The following is a 27,397-nucleotide window of genomic DNA, read 5'->3' on the forward strand; positions in this document are numbered from 1 at the left end:
ATACAAAACAAGGTTCCATATTTGTCCTAATATGTCAAGAGACACGCTTCTTTACATCCGAAGAATGCAGGTTTATGTCTTGTTTTCATGTATAACGAAGGCAAGCAAGAGGTGATCCGCGGGTCGATCAGACCTGTCTTTTCAGTAATAAGAGAACTTATCATCATCTTTGCCAAGATCAACGCACTCGAGGACGGTTTGCACGGCAGGACCTTGCAACACTATGGCTGATCACCAATACTGGTTAAAGCCACGCAGCGTTGTGTGCGGCACAGTGTGCGATTCATCTTGGTGAAACAATGTTATAGAAGGTCAAAAGAAAAGAAGTGCCCTTTGAAGGAGGAAATGGTACTGATTTTACTCTTCAACTATTAGTGATTTGAATGACGCATTGGACAAAAATTCATGGAGAACACTCGAACAAGGATTGCGCATGAGCCTGAAATCGACGATGCAGCGACATCTAGCGTTCGGACATACTAGTTAAAAAAGAAAGAAAAAAATATCTTGATCATATTAATTTATCGAATTAGAGACTTTCTCACATAATTGACCCAAAATTCGTTCGTGTATGCGCTCCAAGTAGGAAAGCGATAACCGACCAAACAGCCTTCCGATTCCAATAACTTCCGACGGGAGTTCACATTGAGGCCCTAATGCGATGAAAGTCGCTCCACTAATGTTTTCTAAACACGACACGGTTCGGTTATTTCTCGTCTAGTTTCGCCGCTTCATGGTGACGGTCTTGTAGGCGAAGGATACGCGGGATCGAAACGCGACCAAACGAACCCTTCTTTTTTCGCCGCGTAGGTGGCTCCACCTGCCCATCTGTGCAGGTTGCCCCAGAAGTCAAAGGGCGTCTGGCACTTGACGCCGCTGCGCGCGAGTACAGCGGTGGTACAGAGCGGCAATCAATATCACTTATGTCCTTACACAAACCGGAAAGCGGCGCTGCCGTGGTAGACGTGCGGCTCTGTCGAGACGAAGGGTTGTGTTTAATGACGCGCCCGTGTGTGCGCCCTAGATTATTTTCCGCCAGGAATACTTGTGTACGATTGTGACCGTATAAGCCACGTCATCTCGCTAAACAGGCCTACAAAAGACCACGACGAACGGTTACGCGAGAGCGAACACCCATAAAGCATTATGTTCCGCAGATGAACGTCATCCGCTTTTAGATATATGTGGGGATGGGGACATTATTTGGACACATATACGCCTGCAGTCCTCGTCAATGAGATAGATAGATAGATAGATAGACAGATAGATAGATAGACAGATAGATAGATAGATAGATAGATAGATAGATAGATAGATAGATAGATAGATAGATAGATAGATAGATAGATAGATAGATAGATAGATAAACAGACAGACAGACAGACAGACAGACAGACAGACAGACAGACAGACAGATAGATAGATAGATAGATAGATAGATAGATAGATAGATAGATAGATAGATAGATAGATAGATAGATAGATAGATAGATAGATAGATAGATAGATAGAAGTCGGAGAGGCGCCTAAGTCGAAGTTATGAAAGTTTTGCTTAGCGGGAATCACTAGGCCGTATAAGAGAGGAGAAAGGAAAAGGTGGCCGGTAAAAGGTTTCATAAAGCAACATATTCAAAGGACGGCCAATGTGACTGACATTTATGACGTTAAGGCACGTACGTTAGGAAAATTCATTGTATAGTTAGACAACACAGCCACAAGTACGACAGGGAGGATGCGACGATCGAACATGCCGGAGGTAATGACGTTGGCACAAAAACTTGAGGAGCCAATGAGATATGCTAATGCAAAGCACCAGAGTCAAGATCTGAAAAATAGAATGATCATGTAGCAAAACAAAAACGATGAGAAAGAAATGTGTGAAATAGACCATGCATACCGTCGAAACTTATTACTGTAAGCAAATAGCTTTTTGGTACCACTGAATTAGACGACTAACTTTCAATCGCTGAAATGCATGGGACGAAGCAAGAAGACTGTGCGAATCGCATGTTGAGTACTTCAGTGGTATTAAAATGGGTTAATCACGATACGTAGGGCAATGCTGTTGATCAAGTGAATCCAAATGTTCCCTGCGGATCAATAAAAATATTGTACTATTCTAAAACCCATAGGTACTTATAAAAATGTGCAAACATCTATTGCAGTGCGATAACGTGGGCATCGGCAGAGAGGCACTTGCATTCCCACCACCCAGCCAAGCTTTACAAGCATTAGCTCTCAACCCAAGGCATGCAAGTCCCCCCCCCCCCCCTCACCCCACAGCTATGCCACACGAGTTGGCAACATCTAGACAACCTTAATTGCCGACGACTATGAGTGCTAGTGTTGTTGCTTAGAGAGTTTTAGTCTGTTTGCAAGCATCTTTCTGTTCACGTGTTATACCAGATACCATAGCCGAAAACATCTCAAAGAGGCCGGATAGGTGCTATCATCTGGCGGGGCCGTGATGAACGAGGGAAGCATAGAATTTTTACAGCAGAAACCTTGTGCATTTTACTTTCTGGTGGTGTAAATCTGTGACAGAAGCCTAATATAGACCGAGTTGACTTTTGAAACTTTTTACCACTGAAGGAGACTAGGTGAAAACAAACAAATGTGTCTATAATTGTGCGTGCCCGAAACGTCGCAAGACGTCGGTACCATCAACCAGTCCTTTGCGTATAACGAATTACCGCAGAAGCTTAAAGGTGAAAATCAACACGACGCCTCTCCCTGTGAACGGTGTGCTCCGCGAGCAGACGCGCCACTGAAAGCCACACAGCGGTAGACTTCAGAACTGCGAAGGGGAGAACATGGCCTCCGACATTGCGGGCTCTCGGCGTCGGGCCCGCAATCTCGGAGGCCATGGGAAGAAAGGGGGCGGCCGGCTTATCAAGGACAGTAGACGCCCGAGACCACCATTCCGCGTTAGTTCAAAAAAAAAAAAAAAGTCTGCCGCGTCGACGTAGGAAACGCACTACGCGAATCCAATTGCGATAACCCTGTTTTCTGAGGTGGCCCCAAAACTCGAGACAAGTATCACGGCTGTTCATGCGATGCGTCGTTTCAGACGCACTTCGAGTTGCCTAAAATTGACTTGCTTGCATTATTACCGAGCCTACTGTGCCCGCGCGACACACCCGAAATAGGGACAAGAAACGGATACTCGTTTGCGATATGCACAGTACACGAAACTAACCGACTGTAGCAGAAAGGCTGGACTTCTCGAGCCGGTGACGTATTTTTCAAGCAGTGTGACATTAGTGACATTGATGACAAAATTTTTGCAATAGTACGATGTCACCAAGTGCGATAGTTTGGAAGCATATTTGATATATCATTATTTTCCACGCCAGTGCACTTAATTTTCAGCAACCAGCTCAGACCGCAGAAAGTACAAGAAAGGAAAAAGAGACAAGCGCTCCCTTTGAACTGGGTTGTCAGTTAACCCAATTTCAAACCTGCGTTTAAGGCTTCCATCCTAGCAAGCGCTTACTTCATGTTCTGGCCCACGTATGCCGCACACGCTATGAGAAGGAACGCTCACGGGTGAAGAAATGAAAAAAATAAAAGCAGCAGTTCAGGAATAGTTGAGCGACGAGAAGTCGTCAAACAGAGGCAAAGACGGACTAGGATGTGAAAAAAATAGAGTAATGAAGCAAAACAAGACTACCACCAACGTAGAAAAGTCTTTCACATTGACGAATAATAGCAATGAAAAACTGTGATAGTACATTTAGCATCCCACCGAAAGACGTAAAAAAAAAAAACCGTTGTTCTATCATACAATGTATCGGTTCTACGTATCAACGCTTGTTCCTCGAGAGAACAGACATGAGTATCCGATATCCTTGTTTCCATTAGGCGGAAATGTGTGCCTTTGTGGGCCACATAATCGGACAGATAGCCAATGTTCAGTGAGAGCGGCGGTGTGGATGAAAAACGAAGCCGAGGGCGGGAGGGAGTTTGGTGGAGGAGAGAAGTTGACATGCGTATAGCATGCAATGAGCTAGCGCACGGCATGGTAAATTGGAAATCATTGTGCGAAGCTTTCGTCATGCAGTGGACATAAAGATTGTGATGTACAACCGGGTTTGACAGCAGAGTTTCCTTAAATAATACAAGAGGGATAATTGTATGGACAGCTTCACTGTCGCCATTCATTACGTGGCTTTTACCCCTTGGGGCAAGTGGAAAACGAAGGCAGAAGCTGTGGCCGAGCAAGTGTGCGTCTTACATGCATGGGCGAATATATTAGCACAGTATATATATATATATATATATATATATATATATATATATATATATATATATATATATATATATATATATATATATATATATATATATGATGGTCCAAGAAAGAACAATTACAGCAGGACAGAGCAAACGTAAAGCACGGGACGAAGAGAAACGTACAACGACACGAGCGCTGTTCCATCACCAACGTGATCAGCAAGCTTCACTAAAGAACAAACACACGTTACAGTTCATGCATGTTTCGTTTTTTTTTTTCTGTCCACTTAAAACGTTGTGCTCTATTTCCAGAACTGCATGTCGGCCAACCCACTGCAGAGCCAGTTCTCATACAAATACTACGCGCGTGCACTGTGCATTCTACTCTGCCTTATTTTAGTTTCATCTCGCACACGTGTCTTGCTTTAATAGTTGAAACCACTCGCGTGCTTGAAATAATCTCAAGGACAACTTACCTGCCCAAAGTTTTTTTTTTTTTTGGAACGTCGCCGAAAATCCCGCTAATTTTCCCAGTCCCAAAGGAACTACGAAAATTTTCGTAGTCCCATCATCGAATTAGACACCAACATTAAGGACATCTTTGCAAAACCCGAAAGTGATTACGCAAATACAGGCAGCTGCGAATCGCTTGAATACCAGTTGTTCTCATGGCGATACTTGGAGAGCACGCATTCGCATGATTGGCAATATTCGTTTCGAGTCCGGCAGCTATACGTAATGCACAGGGTGAGTAATGGCCGTGTGACAAATGCTCCACAGTCTGAGAGGGTCGATATATAACGTGTACATTTTGTTAACAAAATTTACGGCGCTGTAGCTGTCCGCGATTCAGAGGGAAATTTCGCAACAGCTATTACAAGAGAACTTGCGCAAGCGTCATTGGTGCACAAATGAGGAGGCCCCCCTCGATCGTATTAGGCATGCTTCTTGAGAGAATTGGAAAGCCATCAGCAATGATACACATCATAATCAGCTTACTTTTCTAGATTACTTTTTCTTTTCTTTACATATTATTATTATTATTATTATTATTATTATTATTATTATTATTATTATTATTATTATTATTATTATTATTATTATTATTGTGTCGACTGCTGAAACCCACACAGCACAAAAAGCTTGGAGTCTGAGCTCCTCGAAGAAGCGAATACAAAGGGTGATCTCTCTCTCTCTCTTTCTAACACACACACACACACACACACACACACACACACACACACACACACACACACAAAGATAGATAGATAGATAGATAGATAGATAGATAGATAGATAGATAGATAGATAGATAGATAGATAGATAGATAGATAGATAGATAGATAGATAGATAGATAGATATGTAGGTAGGTAGGTAGGTAGGTAGATAGATAGATATGTAGGTAGGTAGGTAGGTAGGTAGGTAGGTCGGTCGGTCGGTCGGTAGGTAGGTAGGTAGGTAGGTAGGTAGGTAGGTAGGTAGGTAGGTAGGTAGGTAGGTAGGTAGGTAGGTAGGTAAATAGGTAGGCAGGCAGGCAGGCAGGCAGGCAGGCAGGCAGGCAGGCAGGCAGGCAGGCAGGCAGGCAGGCAGGTTGCCAGGAATAGGTTTCCCATAGCTCTGCATTGAAATCTGGAAGCAGAATGGCTGGGCTAACAGCCGAACGAAGTCGATATGCGTGATTCGCAGTCCTCGTACGCCCGATGAACTTTTCGTGAGGAAACACGGCAAAAGAGCTTCGCCGTCAACGAGCAAACAGAGAAGCGTGTTCGAAGGATTGGACGCGCGTTTGCCTAGCACTCGTCCTTGGCAACGACTCGGCACACTCGCGCGCGGTTCGATGTATGAAGTGACAGCCGCACGTCGGTCGCCTCGACTGGCCGGAGAGCGTTCGTCAAGAGGACCGCGCCGGAGGCGAGACATGCGAGGGCGGCCGGTAAATTGACAGCTCGCGCAAATTTGCGCCGCGCCGTGTCTGCCGAATCGTGTTCCGTATACGGAAGACGCTCCGACACTTGACACCGACGCTGACAGAACGGACGTGGAACGTCTGTATGTGAACTTGGGGGAATGTTAAGCGCCTAAGTGTTTAAATTGGATTCGAGGCGAGAAACATGTAGTGATGTACAGCATTGTGCAAATACAAGCCGAGTTGTGATAAATAAATAAATAAATAAATAAATAAATAACCACTCCATTTTATAACAACAAAGTACCACGCGACAGTGCTGTAACTATGATAACGCACACGGCATTAGTTGGGCTAATCAAAGTGCACTCTCTTCTTTCCTTCTTATAGCGTGTAGTTTCTGTGGTATATACGCGTGTATGATGATGATAGTTGCCTAATAGGTCGCAAAATTTTGTGGCGGTTACCCGTTTGTTGGACTAACTGTTGTCTTGATCTTTCATAATAATAACTGACGGGGTTTAATGTACATCCCAGAAACAAGGCATGATTAGGAGAGACGCCGTATAGTGGAAGGCTCCGAGAATTGCGGCCACGGGGGTTCGTTATGGTGCACTTAAACCAGAAAACCCGGGCCCAGAGCCTTTTCGTCTCCATCGAAAAATGCGGCTGCCGCGGCCGGTATTCTATTGCGCGACCTACGCGGGTAAGTGGTCGAGTACCACTAGACCCCCGCGGCGGGCCTTGAATCTTTGGCGAACCATGCAGTGTTGGGTATATAGTGCAATTCCCCCAATGTGTGCGGTGCATACCAGTTTGTGATACCCACAGGCGTTACCACGGATCCCGGACACGAAAGCCTCGAGTATGTGAACGATTTAAGCGACAATATACAGGGATCTTCCGTAAAAAAATATATATACGAACCTTCGGTTCATGCCATATTGCAAGACATCTGACGTCGTCGAAGGAAGCCGGTCTCAGAGTGCGGGTGGTGGAACGACTGTAAGCCAGTGTAATCTCAGGGAAGGTGCGTAAATGTAGCCATGCCTGTGACAGAAGCGTGTGCCGCAGATAGCCCGCACGGTCGTATACTTGCAATGTGCGTTGCCGAGGCGGAGACTTTCCAACCTGTCCCTAGGATATAAAGGCTTAGTCGTGCATATGTGTATATGTGTAGCTCCGTGTATATGGCGCCAAATAAATATTTCTCATCCTTTTCGGCGCAAGCGCATTTGAGACAGTGTTGGCCATCGAATATTCTCAAGTCGGTCAACGTATACAGTAGGTATGCTAGAAGCACCAGACACTTGAAAGAAAGAAAGAAAGAAAGAAAGAAAGAAGGAAAGAAAGAAAGAAAGAAAGAAAGAAAGAAAGAAAGAAAGAAAGAAAGAAAGAAAGAAAGAAAGAAAACAGCCTTTTGCGGAATGCTATACAGCGGTCCCGGTGGGACGAACATGTCGGCTGCTATAGGGACAGCAACGCAACCGTTGATTCCTGTGTCCGACGCAGCGTTTAAACGATTGACGCTATCGTAGCCCGAGAGAACACGGTATTCAACCGCACGAGCGACGCCGACTCGGAGAACATGCCCCGCATGGTCGATCAGCGAGCGGCACGCGACGATTCGGGGCTAAATCGATGGCGTTCGCAAGGTCGCAGCTGTCTCGCATGTCGTTCCTGAAGGTGACTTTAAATCAGACGAATAACGTCCCCGGCTTTCGACAGGCAAGGTTAAACCATTTAGAGGGTTCCTGAACCACCCCGGGCTGAAAGGCGACGCAGTAGTTTCTTTCTTGCCTTCACGTCTTTTCCTGCAAGCTAGCGCTATCTCCTTGTCATGCATGTCTTCACAAAACACGTTGCATGCCAGCGCTAAACCTGTAGGACTTCGTGCTTTTCGACTGCACGCAGCTATGTCCGCTTGCAGACGGTGAACACGAGGTGAAGTCAGTTCATAAAGCGCGATAGTTGATTGATTGATATGCGGGGTTTAACGTCCCAAAACCACCATATGATTATGAGAGACGCCGTAGTGGAGGGCTCCGGAAATTTAGACCACCTGGGGTTCTTTAACGTGCACCCAAATCTGAGCACACGGCCCTACAACATTTCCGCCTCCACCGGAAATGCAGCAGCCGCAGCCGGGATTCGAGCCCGCGACCTGCGGGTCAGCAGCCGAGTACTTTAGCCACTAGACCACCGCGGCGGGGCTAAAGCGCGATAGTCATGTAATACAGGGCAGATCGGACATGTGACTTTGTGGTGAAGCAGAGAACGAAACGATTCATAGTATAGTGACCAACCGGGAGCTTCCTTCAACATGACGTCACGTAAACTGTTGACGTCACGAACCGTGTCGCGAGAACGGGAAATGCCGGGAAAGAACAGAGCGCTCGTTTTTTTTTTCTTTTGTATTTTCAGAGGCTCCCTTTAAGATGAAAACTTCAGCACAAAACAACACTATCCACAAAAGACAGAAGAGACAAGCACTAGTATACTAAGAAATGTTACAACCTTAAACCTTGCGTGCGCGCGTATACCAAGCCGTATTGCATGCGTGAAAACGGAGACATTTAGCGAAGATGTGCACCCATGAATTCATATTCTGAGAGGCGCAAAGGTATAGACGTATCACTGATACATTACGCGTGTTCACTGTTGCCTCAGCCCAGAACCAACGTCCGGCAAAATCGCAGTTAGTCCAGTAAGCGTCTGTGATTGTCTCTTCTATTCTTCGTTGTCCCTCCTGGTTTGCGCTGATGTTTGGATTATGTGTACCAAATATAATAGACCCAACGGAATTTTTATTAAAACTTACACCAGAACAAATTCACTCTAGTGTGTCCTGCATTTTATTAGTTCTGTGGCGGGTTTGTTTTCAAAGCGCAGCCTTAATGATGAATGAACACCCACCGACCCACCACATAGGTCTCCTCAATTCTTGCCCAAAGTTTTCAAACAAACCACAAGGGTTGCCTCAGAGAAAGTCAACGATTAATAAGTTTGTAGAGGGAAGGTATATAAGTATCACACATCGCACAACAACAAACCCTTAAGGGAGCAGATATTTTTATAGAGTGCACCATTGCAATTCCTTGATACTTGCCATAACACGTTCCCGCAACAGCGTTATACACACATGAAAACTGGACTATGTAAATGAATATTTGAACGTGAAATAAGTTCTAGTGCTCGCTGGATGGAAACCCCGCCCGCCACCGGTGACCGACATTTTGCCACGGCATGTGTGACGTCATGCGCTACCAAAGTTTCAGCCCTTGAAAAGCGTTCAATTTTGATGCCAAGCAGGAAAAAGGTCGAATATTTCCACAACACTGAAAGAAATCATTCGTCGGAATGCGAATTCGCTACAGTTGCCCGACCCTCAGGACAATCGCATGCTGATAAAAAAATATTCGGTATAATTAAGCACCGGAAAAAATGCGCGGTAATAATAATAATAATAATAATAATAATAATAATAATAATAATAATAATAATAATAATAATAATAATAATAATAATAATAATAATAATAATAATAATAATATAATAATAATAATAATAATAATATAGATAGATAGATAGATAGATAGATAGATAGATAGATAGATAGATAGATAGATAGATAGATAGATAGATAGATAGATAGATAGATAGATAGATGTCCTAAAACCGCAATATGATTACGAGCGACGCCGTATTGGAGGACTCCGGAAATATTTCGGTCATTTTCTTGAACATGCACTGATATAGCCTACGGATTAAGAAATAAGACAGATTACGGTCAAAAATTGGGTGTCCCAGACCCTTTATTAATATCGCGGGAGCGTTCACCCTCGTATATATGGCGGTGTCTAATATTGGCGATAAGCAACGAGACCAGCGATCCGGCGAACAGCGCCGGTTTACTGAACACACGGTAGCTCAGATAACGCTGGCAGAAAAAGTGTGGCAGGCGTCGCTGGCACATAAGCGTGCCTTGTGCACTTGTGCATTGCACATCGGACCTCGTTGAATTTTCGCCGTTATGAGGCGTTACCATCACCCAGGGTCAACGATTTCGCGATGCTATTTGTATAATTGCAAGTGCGTACGTAATAGAAACACGGAATTACGTTGCAAAATGAGCCTAACCAAGCCCAATGAAACCAACAGAGAAAGTAAAAACAGCGTGAAATAGACGAAACGAACGAATAATCACACAGGGCTAGTGCCTCGTCTAATTAGCTCTGTGTTTGCTTTTCACAATGAGCAACCAGTTAGTCCAGCGAAACAATCTTTTGAGACAATGAAGTAATCATCGTTGCAATGCAGTCCCCAATACCTTCCTTAATTATTTTCGTTGTCTCTCGGTTTTATTATAGGTTGTGCCTAACGAAGAAACGGGCACTCGATGTCAACCACGCCTCTTTAGTTCATTTGCAGCGAGGGCCTCGGTCGAGCAGACATGTGCCTTAGGTAATAAGCATGGGTTTTTCGGTCAGCTTCCATCTCGAAATAACATCACGTTCTACGTGAGTTCACTGGCAAGAACAGAGTGTTCCACACTTGCCGTCACGGTACCTAGTGGTGCTTGCTAACACAACATAAACATTTATACCCAATAAAGCGAATGGGAAATCAACCCCCGCAGTAGCTCACTTGGTACAGAACATCGGGCCCGTTATCTTAAAGCTGTAGTTTCTTTCACAATAACCTGCAGAAAAGTTGATTTTTCATTCACTTTAATTCATTTTCACCTATATCATTGTTCGTACAAGTGGTGTATCTCTACTATATTTTCATTCGAATCGTTGTCAATCAGTTTTATTTGCTCGTGTTTGTCAGAGAAACGAGGCTTCGACCACACCTCCTTTTTATCTTTATTGTAAAACGAGGCCACATTAGATACACCGGCGATGCTACTTTACGCACTAGCACTGCCACTCGCTGGTTTCAGCCACTCATACTTGAAATTTGCATCCCTCGCCTGACCAGGCCTAGGCGGACCTTAGCACATTATGCAGGTAGCTTGGAAGCTGACACATGAACAGCTGAGCTTTTCGTGCTTTAAACGAGATGAGAAAAATCTCGCACCCCTTTCACTCGACGCGTCCACACAAACTTCAGGCAAAGAGCCCGAACTATTTTTATCGTTCATATGAAAGTGCGCGACCTGCCATATTGGAAATTAACGCATGACTACGCTCTCCTGTTAGCTCAGAACCTTCAAGTCACATCAGAGCGGGCTGCAACGAAAAAACAAAACAAAAAACGAATGAATCAGACAAGAACATTTAATGTTTTTTTTTCTAGGATGATAGCGGGCAGAATTCCCGATGAAGAGTACACAAACGGAAGGAACACAAGCCCCGAGAGGAAAGACACTCAACTTAAGAGTGAATTTTGTTGACGGACGGGTAGCTTCTTCGACGCCTGCTGCGGCGAATGTACCGCAACTTGCACGTGTTTCTGATCAAACACGCAGAAGAAGAAAGCATCGAACGCAAAATAAATAAATGAGTTGTCCTGCTCGACGAGTTGATGGTTTTAGTAGTTGAACTTTCCGCGCCATACCCTCCTCATGTATCAGCTGTGTTGATGCGTCACTCACACCTTATGCCTCTTTCAAACTTTTGAGGTTACAACTCATTGTTACACCAGGCGTCTATATATTGCATTTCGGCTTGTGGGTTTCTCGACATATTGTTATCTCATGATAAACTCCTTCATTTCGTGTGTGTTCTTGCTTTTTTGTTTCGCGCAGAGGCATTCTATAGTTGTTCCGCATGCGCTAGATATGTCCAAGGGATTTCCGCGCTCTCTTAGATAGATATGTGGGGGTTTAACGTCCCAAAAACACCATATGATTATGAGAGACGCCGTAGTGGAAGGCTCCGGAATGTTCGACCGCCTGGGGTTCTCTAACGTGCACCCAAATCTGAGCACACGGGCCTACAACATTTCCGCCTCCATCGGAAATGCAGCCGCCGCAGCCGGGATTCGATCCCACGACCTGCGGGTCAGCGGCCGAGTACCTTAGCCCCTATATAGACCACCGCAGCGGTGCCTTTCCGCGCTCGGCTGCTGACCCGCAGGTCGCGTTTCAATCCCGGCCGCGGCATTTCGGCGGAGGCGAAGTCTATATAGAGGCCGTGTATTGTGCCACACACGACAGATGGTCAAAATTTCCGGAGCTGTTTACTAGAGCGTTACTCATAATGATATCGTTATGAAGAGACGATAGAAGAAGGGTGTATTTACAATATTTAGAAAGCCACCCTAACAAGGGTTAAAAAGAAAACCTAGATGGATACGCGGCACATGACAACGTATTGGTGTTGGCACCTAAAACCACCGATATTATTATTCTTGTCGGTGCCCGCGTTTCTTTAGCCGGTGTAGTTTTACATCGGCGATGCTCCGCTCTTCGTCCTACAGGAATGTCACACAACCCGCCCAACAGTTCACGCTTCTACGTCCAACCTTTTGTCTGCGTATATGCGAGAGCAACTTTTCAATTTTTCAACCGATAATGAATGAGAATAATGTTGCCTGTTTAACAGCAGATATGCAGCGTTAAACACTACCTAACGAATGAAAACACTAGCCGAGATTAGTGATGACTCAGCGAACACTAAACGAGATCAACCCCTTCTAACCACTACAGTATGCGAGCGAAACACGACAGGACATACATAACAACGCTGCTATAAACGTTCACGGTTTACAAATCCCGAGGGTTGTGAAGGTTACGCCGGCACATAAAATGAAAACAGGGCACTCGGAAGCTCGTTCATGAACACGAGACACGTGCACGATGTCGCGGCGTGAATACCAAGCGCGACGGCGACGACGTGCTGAGTCGACACCACACCCACGCCTCTCATTACGCTGCGGCGGCCGGCCTACCGGAAGCACCGACAATGACGCGCCGCCGGCGGGCGTCAATGCGGCGCACGAGCGAAGTCAGCTTTTCGATGAGGCCGAATCGACCGAGATTCCGCATCCCCCATGGAAGCCGAACGTCTATACGACGAAGGGTACACTTGATGGATGGTTGGCAGCGCGATATAGGCTATCAACGTCGCCCCGGCAGCCTCGCAGATGTGTTTCTCGAACTCGATCGTCTTTCGCCGGCTGATGTACTTTTCCGGTGCTGTGCTGAACCTTTTTATCGTCGCCATTGTTGAGCTCTGCACGAGTGTTAACTCTTGCTTGCCTCCAGCCTTCATACTTTGCTAGATTCACGAGGATGCATCGCGTTGAGAGGGTCCACCATCTTTTGACGCAGTTGATTGATGGCTTTTACCGGCAGCTTCTGGGTTATCATGAGCATATGTGATTGAATGTTTGACTGAATAACTGGTTCATTGATTGGCTCATTGATAGACTGATCGATAGATTCATCGATCGATCGATATAGCGGGATGCACCTTATACTACGCCGCGGGCGACGCCGATGTCGGGGCCGCTATAGGCCAAGCCTGTTGGGCAGCCCATGAACGTAAGTGATTGGCAAATAAAGTTGAATTGATGACGGTGATCATGGAATAAAAAGAAGCTTAGTGTATATTGCGGGCAAGTACGTTGAATTGAGACCCTCGTATAAACGAGTATTTGCATGCCTCATCAAGAGGTCATTGCACGATAGTTGATGTGTTGCTACTAATTTTGATGTACATTAAGCCTGAAAACTGCTATATTCATACACGGCTTGCACACGCCGACGCTGCGATTATTATTTACAAGCGACGCTTTGGACATAAACCAATGCTATATATATAGTAGAAAACATCCAAAGCAACCCCCCTCCTTTCCCTGCGGTCTCCTACCCATACGAGCCTCTTCCAGATTCTGATAGAATATTCGCATATTACATGTTGCATCACTGTGGACTATCTTGCAATGTATAACAACTTACTGTAACTTTTTAATGCAAACGTGCTTTTTCAATGTGGTAACCACCTCTCATTATGTAACATGGGGGCTAACAGCGTTTTACTTTGGCTCTCTGCAGCTTTTTATCTTAAATGCAGTTAGCTGAGCCAGTTGGTATACACTAATTGAACGCTTTCGTAATACAATACTGGCGAACATACGCAGAGAATACATTCGCGGTTGTCCTGTGCGGTCTGTGTGTGGTGACCAGTATTATGAAAGCATTTATCTTGGACTCCGAAGTTTTTTTAAACATAGCAATGAAAATAAATAAATAAATAAATAAATAAATAAAAATAAACCGGTGATAAATTATGACAAGGTATATATTGAACTATGTGTGTTGGTAATTTAATTCTGGATGAACGCCAAGCTCCGTTCGCGTTAAATGCCGTATGAATTCTGTTTTTGTGATGCTGGTACATGGCGCCCTCGCAAGACAATACATTTTGAAATCAATCTGAACACGAATAAAAAACAATACAAGTGACCTGCTAATGATGCGACCAGAACCGGTGTTCACCGGAGTCTCTGATGAAAACCGGAACATTGGACCATTGGCCGCAACGCAAAAAAAGTTTTGTGTGGATATATATATATATATATATATATATATATATATATATATATATATATATATATATATATATATATAAACAGCGCGGAACTGTATATCCATGGATGGACGTACCACGGGGGGGTTGTATAGTTAAGTGGTGTTGTGCATTAGGCAGAAACTCGACTCAGGGCTTTCAAGCGACAAATGCACTTTAGTGCAACCGTTTGAGAACCGTACAACTCGACGCGCACCACCCGGGGAAAGAAAGCGAAAATAAAATTTCCCAGCTTCTTCGCTAATGGCAGGTTCCGGCCGGACCCGGCTGCCAACGCATGCCACGGACGTTAACGCTAAGCGGAAGAAGGGAATTCACGCGGTCATTGCATGCTCAACAGTGTTTTTCTTGCGCTATACGGACGAGCACACTCAAAATAAGTAAATAAATGAATAGATAAACAAAGAAAAGAATGAGCAACGCCCCAAGTCAGTGGCGCTAAAACGGCCTCTGGAGTGACTCACCGAGCCCCGTACGACGGCATGCGAGCGACTGGCCGTTCCTATTCTAAGAACTTTTCTCTGAAAAGAGATTTCGTTTTGAAGTTACAACGTTCTTTCACGGACACGCCGAGACTGCAGTGAGGAGTGCATAGAGATTGATTTCCCGTAAAAGCAGAAATAATGAAATAACAAGGCGGCATTATTTTATTTTTTTCGACAACTAAGGAAGAGCTGAAACCGAAAATTCATAACATGCAAGCTTCACTGAAGTAATTAAGAAAGCGCGCCCTGGCACTTGCGCCGAAGATATAATAATCAATATCGAAACATAGGTAGCGATGGAAGTAACAAAATGAGGAAAAACCGTTCGACATCTGTCTGTCTCTTTTTAAATTAGGTGGGGTGACTTTTGTTAAGAGAATGAAAGAGAAAAAATAGTAGCAAAAGCAGCGGACTGAGGTTTTCGAGTTGCTTCCTTTGAAGCTCCACTACCGTCGTATTGCACGTTTGCTCATGAAATTCTCAGACGCCAGCAAGTTCAAACGTCCGATTTGACGTTATATATATCTTTCTCTAACCAGATTCAAGAAGGAATCACCTTCTTGCTTGATTTATGAATGGGGTTTAACGTCCCAAAACCACCATATGATTATGGGAGACGTCGTAGTGGGGGACTCCGGAAAGTTCTACCACCTGGCGTTCTTTAACGTGAACCCGAATATGAGAACACGGGAATACAGCATTTTCGCCTCCATCAAAAATGCAGCCACCGCAGCCGGGATTCGATATCGCGACATGCGGGTCAGCAGCCGAGTACCTAAGCCACTAGACCACCGCGGCGGGGCAGGATTACCTTCTTTGATCTGGTTACTTTCTATAAAGGCTGCCAACCACGCGCCAAGGATCTGAAGTCTGTTTCCTGCTGTCCTTCCTTCCGTTTCAATATCATTTCCGTTTCTATGTTTTTATATTATCCTCGGATCAATTTAGCAAAATGAGGAAATCGTTCACTGCTGGACTTTCTGAACAAATTAAATTTGTTCGTATACCTTTAACACCACATTTAGCCAAAGGGCGAGTTATTGAAGTAAATAAGATATATTGGGTTGGGCCAGGTGATAATTACTAACGGCTAGGAACTCCGCATTAAAATAGAAAGCACAAGGCGAATAAGGAGAGCCGACGAGGCTACAACGAGCAAAGTTATCTTTACAGTGGACAAAAAAAGTGATATAAACCGTGCAAAATTTAATGCACACGCACGAGAGATATTGCAAGACGATTTAATAGCAGCGCTGCTTCTAACCGGAGAGTCTGCTCGCCCCTCAGCAGTTAAAGATCACGTGACATAAGCAAAAACGTCATGCAAGACATCACCAGTGGCATGTCATTGTCGTGCCTGGCTCTGGCAGTAGCCGTGCCCGATTTTAGACCACGACATGACCGGTTATTTAGGCAGTGGGCCGGCTAAGCATACGCACCTAAAATTGGTGATCATTGGCCGGTCTTCTGGCTATCACATCTCGATTATTTATTTATTTATTTTTTGCATTTTATAAGAGTAAGTTCAGCAACGTCTTACATACTAGCTATTCTTTGTCAGTCACCGAAACTCTGACAAAATTTTCAACCACTTACTATCATGTGCCCATAAAAACACAAAGTAATTGACCCTTCTAATTATGTCGACCATTTAACAAGAGCGAAAGATGAACTCGGTGGTTACTTTGGTGCAACACAAACGTAGATGATCCGCCTTTGAAGCGCTGCAGCAAAAATTACGTCGATGCCTGTTTTGAAAGACTAAAGATTTCAACCTGAGAATTAACTCCTTTCCGTGGACAAGATGTGGTAATATTAATTGCTAATGTTCTCAGCCCCGAGTGGAACACATATATGCGAGCGACATTTCTTTTTATGGCAACAGAATGGTTGGTTAGGCCTGTCTTTATTTTTTTTTGCATACGTGTGCATCATGTTGACTTCTGAGTATGCAAACATTGTTACAATACATGCCGTGGCGTGTCAAAGACTGGAAACGGAGTCGTTTTTTTTCTTCCGCATAAAATTACCCACCTGTATAAGACCCCCCCCCCCCCCCACGCCCACTACAAAGACCTGTTTCTTACTTTTTATATTCTAGCGGTAGGGTTGCAACCCTATCAGTGATACAAAATAGAAACGCGAAGCCACACGGCACATTTTACTAGCCCCTCAATGACACGTGTCAAACACTGACAGTGGCCTAAATAGCGATATTAGCGCAACGTCGGGAAGAACTTTGCCTTGTATTCAAGTTGTATGGCGATAAAATGACGTCATGTGTGACGTTCCTGTCAAAGTCACGTGACATCAAGTTGCGGTGCACCCTCCCGCTTTTCGCGATCACGAGACACAAACAAGCGCACAGCAAGTTGCATCTTACAGGAAATGAAATTTGGGCTACTTTGGAGATATTCATCATTGAATAAGTAGCGTGTAAAAGGTGTACACAAGGAGAAACCGTAACACTATATTTGCACAGCGCAAGACTACCATCAGCGCTCTTTTTGTCTTTGTTTCTTCTTCTGTAGTTACGTCGTAACTACTGGTAGTCTTGCGCTGTGCAAATATGTTGATTTCCAATCACCAACTAACCCAAACATCTGTCTTATCAAATTACGTAACACCATACGTCATCGTCTTTAGTTCTACTTATTTAGCTAAGACACACCCTTTTTTATGAAAGTTTTTCTCGAACCTTTGTTGGAAGTCACTAGGCCTTTCATACACACACGTTCCAATTTCAGCGGAAAGACAGTACGCTTACGTTTTTTTTCACTCATACGCTGAACCACGCTGATCACATCTATATGCAGTAAGCGATATTGACTGCCGCAGTTTGCAGCTGTGCCACATACAGTCTTGATGTCGACATCGTTACGAGGTGATTGGTGTAAGTTAAATGAACAGGTTTGTTGCAGCCTAATTTCTCTCTCCAATAAAAATCGTGAAGAGCTTTCGAAAATTCTTGAACAAGTACAACGACTTCCAGTGATGCACTAGAAGCATGAAGCACGTACCCAGCGTAAGTTAGACGACACAAATTACCAGACGCTAGTGTATAGCTTGCTTAAAACTCTTATGACGGTAGAGGTAAGATTTAAACTGATTTCCCACATCCCTCAAGTTGAGACATTTTTAATAGTCCTTCTTTCTTTCATCTTACCCTTTTTCGTTTTCTTTCATTAATTCTATATTCATGAAAAAGAGTTCTTAGATATCCCTCCTATATTTTAATTTAGAGATGCCCCACCGCGGTGGCCTAGTGGCTAAGGTACTCGGCTGCTAACCCGCAGGTCGCGGGATCGAATCCCGGCTGCGGCGGCTGCATTTCCGATGGAGGCGGAAATGTTGTAGGCCCGTGTGCTCAGATTTGGGTGCACGTTAAAGAACCCCAGGTGGTCGAAATTTCCGGAGCCCTCCACTACGGCGTCTCTCATATTCAAATGGTGGTTTGGGGACGTTAAACCCCACAAATCAATCAATAATTTAGAGATGCTGCTGTCTCGAATTAGATACATAGCAGAAGTGGGTCCATATTTTGTACAAACAATAAAAGAACAAACGCTAAAAGTGTACAAACAGATTAGGGTGTGACATGCTCACATAACTTTTCAACAAAGTCATTCACCAGGTGTGATTACATGTTAGTGTGAACAAAGAAAAAGAACAACAGCTAAGATAAGAAAAAAACAGACTAAAACGTGACAGGGTTAGGTGGTTGCTCAACGAACTCATCATCTGTCAATGCGCGAAGCGAACCATCAAAGTTGTCCCTAATTTCAACTGTAAACGAAACAAACGGAAATTGAAAACAATCAATGTGTGTCCTGAAAAGCATAACGGTTAGTCAGTGGCTCTGTATAATGGTACGTGCATTGGTGAATATAAAAGGGAAGGGCGCACAAATTGGTGAGCCCTAACAACGTGAGCTGAGGAGCGCCGTTTAGGCCACACGTAGGCGCGACGCTATTCAGAATAAACTCTCAAACGGACACACAGAGAGCAGCTGGCGATGTTCCTCCACGCCGTCTTCCTTGAGGCAATGCCAAAGTATTCCTGATGCTAGGCGGAAACAACGCATTACTAGCGGCTCGTTTAGCCCTGCCAAGAGAAGCAGCCCGCGACAACTGCGCAATCAGTTTAGCCGAGAGGCAGGCCCTCGAGCAAAGCACGAGCGAATCAAATAAGGCCGCGGCTAGAACCAGGAGTACTCATCGGCGGTCGCGGTAACATTAATGGGACGCCGACTATAAGACCAAAATGCAAAGGAAAACACAAACCAGAGTGCGTTCTGTGTCTTTCTTTTTTGAGCGCGTGCTCAAAAATGCCGACAAGAACGATGTGAAAGTGACACGTCAGCTAGTGAAGACAAGAACACCGTCTTAAAAAACACTTCCCTTTTGAGGCCAGAATGAGGGATGTCAATGATGAATTGCAGTAGGGTTGACAGGTGGGCTAGTTGGTACAAATTCATAATGAAATAATTGGAAGCGCAAACCAACGGGACACAAGAGAAAAGAATCTTGATAGTTGTGTTAGTTCACCGTCTATATCATTGTTAGATTGTGAAATATCATTTCTGGACGACACCTGATCAAGGTGGAACCTTCTCCCCAGTTGTTTCCCTTTCTCATCCTTCTGGTATACAACTTCTTATCTGAATAAACTGAGTTTCAGTCTGCGCTTGTTTGTCCCTTCTCTTGTGTCCCGTTGGTTTGCGCTTCCAATTTTTCCATTATGAATGTCAATGATAATAATATCTGGAGCTTTACGTCCAGAAATCACAATATGATAGTGAGAGACGCCATGGTGGAGGGTTCCGAAAATTTCGACCACCCGGTGTTCTTGAATGTGCACTGCCTTGGCGCAGCACACGGTTCTCTGGTATTTCGCCTGCATCGAAATGCGACCGCCACGGCCGGGATCCACTGCTCTACCGCGGCGGACCAAAGAAATAATAAGCATCGTGCGACTATGTATGACTATTCGCGGCATGTACGCTTTTTGAACAACCTTTCAAAGTGATAGATTTTTTTTTTATTGCGACAAAGAATTGCCTTCAAGGCATAATATTTTTTGTTAAATGTGTGCTGTTAGGCCGGTGTTTTGTATGGAGTGAAGTAGTGTCTTGTGGAATCTGTTTTCATGTATCCAGCGGTTGTAACTGGCTGTGTCACTCTAGCGAAGGCCGGCTTGAGCGAAGTGACGGGGGCGTTCTGGCTGCAATCGTTTACATGTCCATATAAGGTGGTATGCATCTGCTTGCATCGCTGGAGTGGGACAATACGGACACGTATCACGAACTCGTAAATGTGACCAGTTTCCGTGACGATATAACGGCCGGTGTAAGGGCCACCCCTTCCTAAAGCCTTCTAAGCACAACTTCTTCCGCCCTAGTAAGGTGAGGAGGAAGAGAGCAGACACATGGTGGAATGAGAGCACATGTATCCTGCCGGAGAACATTTTTACGGGTATGGAGGAAGTTTAGGGGCTGAGGTGAAAGGGGAATGGCTGGAAGGTCCATGTCTGGAGGGCGGTGCGCCTGCTGGTCAGCAGCAATGTTGTGTGAGTTCGCAGCATGGCCTTGAATTCAATGTACTTTTACGCAAGTAGCCGTATTATGGTTCAGCTTATGAACGCAGAAGGAATACACTTTGTGAACGATTTATCAGCAAAAGGCAAGTGTAACGGGTAAAGATGAATGTACTTATCAAACTATTGGGGACCTGAGCGATTCGACTTCCACGTGTTGAACACGAGGTAGCGGTTTCAATATCCAACCCCAGAGACCGAAATCAGTTGAAAAACGGAGTACATTAACGAACATCAAGCGTACGCGTTAGGGCATTATTCGTAAAGTCTCAGCCATCTTGTGCTTCACCGACTACCGTTAAGCTTCGGTGCTTAACACCCAATGAAATATTCTCCGGTTCACAATATCCGACCAGCCCATAAATTAATAAAAAGAGTTATCAATTGACAGGAACTCGAAGTGTGAAGACAAGACACACTTATTCATATATGTACACATAGTTTGTTGTCATGTTCACATGCACAAGAGAAAATTCAAAACACGTTTAGCAACCAATAAAATGAAGACAGGGCATTCTGGAGAAACAAACGCCTTCTTTTTTTTTCGGCAACTGCAGCCTACACAGGGATATATATTTTTTGTTCTTCGGAGTCAAGACTCTTGCCTCTGTATCATCTGCACTTGTCATGGAGCCTAGTTACATTTGATGTCCTGGCAACCAGCGAGAGACTTTGTCGACTTGTTTTGTGCTGATTCATATATGCATAATTGAGGCTTGCACCGTGCTAAGCAGCAGTCGTGACCTTACGCCCATTACTAATGCATAAACAATGAGATGACATTGCAGTAGTGCGCACAAGAACATATCAGACCCGGCTCGCAGCTTGTTTGTTCAGCAAGAAACACAGCACAGCTTGAAGACAAAATTTAGATATGAACCACATGAACAATTCAATCGAGGGTGTACGAGACGTGACCTATTAACACTGCATGCGTTGCCCAGAGGCACCATGAATAGCGTCAATGTGAACAATACACATCGCCGGCACTAAATTAAACGCTCCCGTATATCAGCGGACCGTGAAGGCGCCACAACGGTAGGCAGTCATCGATAATACAAGACAGCTGATGTCACCACGATACGCCAATACTTGGGTTAGTAAAAAAAAAAAAAAGCACCACAGAGACGAAAAGATGCGCTCAGATTGGATGGGCGGGCCTGCAGATCGCCACGGAGCCAATCATGTGGAACAGGGAGGAAGGCTAAATAGTCAAAGCGCTGGACAGGCAAGTCTAAGAGAGGCCACAGGCAAGTCTAAGAGAGGCCGTAAAATCTGGAGTACCGTCGCTCGGCTACGCGATGTCAATTTCTACGCACGAACCTTGGCAGAGCACGGGCCTCCCACGCGTGCTCTCGACCACGCGTCATCGAAGGACGCGAGACAACAAAGAAGCCGCTAATCGTGCCACGCGAGAGGCTCTTCGCGCGACCGCCAGGGACAGTAGGCCGGCGGCGCTTACTCACCCAGGAAAGAGTGGAGCGGTGGCGCGCGCCCTCCTCACAGCTCCTCGCGTCGGTGCCGAACGACGACTGCGTTGACGGGCGGCCCGCAGCAACGTCGTGCCACCAGGGCCACCGCTCGGTCTAGAGCCGCTGACTCGCAGCAGCCGGTGGTGCAAGGGTACCGCATGGCGGCCCTCCGGCCTTGGGCGCGTCCTGGCCGCCCTACGACGACACCGGGGGCAAGGTCGAGCCAGCCGCACGCGACGCCACAAACGGACACGCTACGGGGATACACCCTCCGATTCGGTGCGGCACGGCGCGCCGGTCGTCCTGTCACAGAAGGCTTGCGTCGCCTATCGGTCCGCCGCTCTCCGCAGAAGCAGGACCCCTCCATGTACGACAGGGCGCCGCCGGTGCGGGCGCCACCGTGGCTTCATGGACGCAAAGAGAAACCACGCCAACTTTTCCAGAGAGTTCTCTCACACCCCTAGTGCAACACGAATCCCGTGAGGCGGCCGAGACAGACGCGGGTCACGAGTGACGACGGTGCAGCGGACGGCCGGCCGTAGGGCCTTCGGTCCATGCTACGGGGCGGCCGAACGGACGCGTCGTCTACTTGCCAGGGCGCTCTCGTACGGGCGGCCCCACCGTGGACTCGGAGAAAGGGTAAGAGAGGAGATGAGCAACAAGGAGGAGGGTCGCGCGAGAAAGCGCTGGTCACGTGGTGGCCGTTGGAAGAACCACACAGCACCACCGCCTCCCCCGGAACTACCGGCGGTCGCCGCCACCCCTTTTCTCCTCTACTTCACCCTCTCCCAGCGACCGCCGGCGCCGAGACGCCGCCGTGCGCCGCTACGGCGTTCGGCTCTTCCGATCATCTGTTCGCGTCCGCGGTCACTGGACCGTGCTCTACGGACGACAAAAGCATTCGTCTTTACGGTGGAAGCGGCCAAAAATGACGCCGACATACGATTGCTCGCGTGATGGAGAAGGTGAACCCGGACCGTCCTCTCCCTCAGTTCTTCGTAACTTTCTCGACGCTCACCTGAGGGCGGCTCGGTGCTCGCCCAGGGGATCGATGGGCGCGCCGCCATGCCGCCGTCGACGACGACGGCGACGCCAGAGGACGCCGTAAAAATAGCCGCGGAGGCAAGGGTGCGCCGACGCCAGCGCCTGGGGTTGGGCTCGCGGCAGCGAACGACCACACCGGTGTCGGCGCCGGCGACACAACAGGTTTCCATGACTACTGCCGGCTGCACACGCACACACCGGCCCGCCGCCGTCGGACCCCGCAGAACGGCCGATCAATCCGCCTGCCGCTCGCCCCGTTACCAATCCTTTATTTTTTACCTTCTTACCCCTGTAAAGCGTGTTTCGCCTGCAGCGCACTAAAGCCAACGGAGAAGCCAAATAAAAAAACTTGCGAAGTTGAGGGCACACAGGCGTGCTACTGTGGCGCCACTGGTGCCCTTTCTGCGTGCCGCTGTTAAGGTTAGAAAGTGCGAAGAAATAGCGCGGGATGCGAGAAGCACGTCACAACAGAGGCTTTGGCGCAAGTTAATGCGTCATCAGTGCACGTCAAGTACTTCGCTCCATGCAGAGCACGCACTAACGGCTGTACAATGCACCACTGATACAGATCTGACAGGGCCAACGCTTGTTTGGGGGTGAGCGAACGTGTTCAGCACAGCGCGGGAAAAGTTAAACAAAGGTAGTTTCCGAAGCACTGCATCACGCGGTTGCTTACGGTTTGTGCTTGCGCTACAGAAGACACGTGCTCTTCGACCAACGCCGGCACAGCGCGCATAAATACAGCGTGACATAAACTAACGGGTGGACAAGATAGCGTACCCTAACTAAAAAAAAGCAACATGCGGCGTAGAGCTAATCCCGCTTTACATTCCGGCTATGTCATTGAAGCTAAAGCAGTTAGAGACCGATGCTGAGCGGGAAAATGGTACTAAATCGAGCTAGACAAGCATCGTGATTGAGGGCGTGTAACCGGCTAAATCACGACGCACTCAAAAATGGAAGACGACGGGACGACGTTGCCTACGTTCTATTCTGCATGGCTATTCACTTTGAATCACGTACAAACTCGCCCAACTTTCCACATTGCTACAATCATTTCGGAGATGGTTGCAGCAACGTCCCAATGTAGTTTGCTCCACGATGACTACCTTGGAACTTTTCTAGATGACTACATTGACTTGTTCATTTCAAGGTAGTCTTCTGCTGTTGCAGGCAAGCAAAAATTTGCTGGTCTGGCATAGTTAGTTTCAAACGCCTTCATATAGGTACTCATGCAAAAAAAGGAGGGGGGGTAGGGGGCACTACAACACGGGTACAAAATAAGAGAACGAATAATATTTTGTACGCTCCCACACCTATTTTTTTATTTAAGATGGATCAATACTTTTTATTTAAGATGGATCAATACTTAAGAGCCCAAACGACATGGCTATTCAAGTTTATCGATAATCAACCTTTTTGAGATTCGACACGATCAGAGTTAAAGGGCTGTCTTCACCTTCCATCTTCGTTTTTGCACTTTTCACCACTATTGTGCAATACCAACACACCCAGTCGTTCACCCCAGCAAACGGAGATTCCACAGAGACAGCCGTTGAAAGCACACGTGGCAGAAATATCTTGTCGCATGTTCTGTCTTGTCACGATTGATGCCACGTTCAAAATACAAAAGTTTCGACCTACGAAATTTGCAATGGGCCTCAGCTGTACGGGCGGACGCCATGGTACTCCAGCTGCACGGCCCTCCCAGTGTGTATGATAATCATTGCAATTAATAATGAAGCAGGGTAATTCGACGTAAGATCGAACAAAGCATGGCTGGTTTACCTCTTGAATTTCTTTCAAAATTTTATATATTGTTGCCTTATGATTGGAAACAAGATATCAACAATTGGTTTTGCTGAATTTTTTCTCGAAGCACAGCAAATCAATAATGACGAAGAGGTGGAATGCCATGCCTACCTGCTCTTCAGTTTTTTTTTCGAATTTGGTGATGAATTACACAAAATAAATTAAGGCTACGTACTTCGAATTTATTTAGCTAATTATATGTGCATTTGCACTTACGTTCAGCTGTTATATGTGCATTGCGCTTACGTTCAGCTAGCCCGTCGAGTAGGGCCCTTGTGCAAGACTGAGCACAACATGTGGATCTGAAGATTGTATGAAATTTGTAATCGCGTACGGCTTTTTCAATTTGGCATGATATTGTATTGAGTAATTATGTCTTGCCGCTGCAAATTAGCAGTGATAAACACGGTACTGAATAATTAGAAATCAGTGTTGAATACGCGCGAAGTTCATTGACGCACTGCGGCACCAAGCTGTGATGTATAATTCGGTAGCTCTGCCAAAGTTTCGTTTCTTTGAAATGAGCTTCTTGTTTTTTTTTTTTGTATGGTAGTCTGCACAATAATTTTGCTAGGAGCTATAATTTGTCGCCATGAAACGCAAAGCAGCAGAGCAAAGCGCAAGCACTATCGGTGTTAAAGTAAGCTTTGGCAGTTTTATAAATAAGCATGCTGAGAAAGTAATGCGGTATTTTCACCATTCTTTTGAAAGCTTTTTTTTTGTAAATAAAAACTTGCAAATTCAGCAAAAAGGCGTTTTCTATATCAAATTAAAATTTTTTCATACAAAAATACGTGAGATACCAAGAGCAGTGAAAAATAACTTAACGTAAGCAAAAATATGCATATAATTAGCTAAATAAATCTGAAGTACGCAGCTCTAATTTATTTTGTTCAATTCATCACTGAATTAAAAAAAACAGAAGAGAAGCTATGCGTGGCATTCCACCTGATCGTCATTAATGATTTACTGTGCTTCAAAAAAATTTTTTTTTCACGCAAAACCAATGCGGATCTCTTTCCACTCATCAGGCGATAATATACAAAATTTGAAAAAAAAAACTTTAGTGGTCAACTGGCCATGCTTTATTCGACCTTACGTCGAATCGCCCAGCAGTTATTTCTAAAAATACTCTGCCAGCAGCTATTGGTTGCTCTGAATATCCACGCGCGTCTTAACATGTCCACTCGCTGCCGAGAATAAATAATTGACAAATAGGTATTCACACAACGCCGTTATCTGCAGCATTAAATGAAGTAAGCGGTGTTTTGATTCTTCAATACGAAATTCTGGAGCGACTCGGCTCTATCGAGCTTTCGTGTTCACTGAAGTGTATCGGCAAAGCAAAACTTTCTTTCAATTCGGAGGCTATCACCATAATTTCTCATATGATGGTCATGGTTATCAATAATGACAGAGATCTATAATATTTTTTCTCGACATTTTTCTTAATTATCTTTGCTGTTGTTTTTTCAGAAGTGTAGCAACATCCTGCATAGAATACGAGCCAGCATGGAACGAACAAATGGTGCTCTATATATAATCTAAAAAAATTAGATTTTCAAAGAGCTTGTCTTTTCGAAATGTCCCGTTTCGGCCAATTTTGACAAAAGTAGCTTTACTTACTTGGAATAAATCGGTCTAACTAAGTAAGAAAGTGTGCGAATTAGACCTACGCGCTTTTTGGCCAGAATTATTGCCCCCAGCTTTCTTCGCAGCGCACCATTGCGACATCCTTTCCAAAAAATAAAAATTAATAGGACGCAGGCATTCGTTTGCGCCTCGTTACGCTAATACGGAATGTCGCATGCGCAACCGAGCGAAGTGTGTAGTTGCAGCTCAGCGGACTCCACTGTAACACGAAAAACAAAAAACAAAAGCCACGTAGTACGCCTCTGCTCGTTCGTCCCACAGGCGGCAGTTTCCCAATACATTTTATGACAGCGCTCTCATAAATAATGCACGTCTCGCGCGTCGACAGAGACGACGCGACGAACGCGATATTGAAGGTGGCGCTGACCGCTTCGTCGCGTTGCACTCGGCGAAAAAGGCCGTGTCGACGTGTCGGACGAGCACCTTCTAGAACACCGACAAAACGCGCCAAGACTTTGATTGCGAGTATTCTTGGGCTACCGCTCGTGCTTCTATTCGTCCGTAGAGTAAGGGGTTACAATAAATGGGACCAGTATAGTGCAGAGCACTGAACGTGTGTCCTCGCGTACCGTTGAGAGTCAGCCGGTCCAAAAGACCAAAGACAAAGGAGACAAAGGAGAGCACAGGCCGAATCAGAGAGGGGGAATGAAAT

At 45.6% G+C, this 27,397-nt stretch overlaps 1 protein-coding gene across 1 annotated transcript in view; it reads right to left on the reverse strand.

Moving 5' to 3' along the window:
* Shab (potassium voltage-gated channel shaker cognate b) overlaps positions 1-22,584 on the reverse strand; it is a 29,753-nt gene extending 7,169 nt beyond the window's left edge. The window contains exon 1 of the mRNA XM_037415409.2: positions 22,231-22,584. The gene's annotated coding sequence lies outside the window, so the exon portion shown is untranslated. The remainder of the gene's footprint in view (positions 1-22,230) is intronic.
* Between the last annotated feature and the right edge of the window lie 4,813 nt (positions 22,585-27,397).

The sequence above is a fragment of the Rhipicephalus microplus genome, chromosome 9 (genome assembly GCF_043290135.1).
Source record: "Rhipicephalus microplus isolate Deutch F79 chromosome 9, USDA_Rmic, whole genome shotgun sequence".
In the NCBI taxonomy this organism is placed as follows: domain Eukaryota; kingdom Metazoa; phylum Arthropoda; class Arachnida; order Ixodida; family Ixodidae; genus Rhipicephalus; species Rhipicephalus microplus.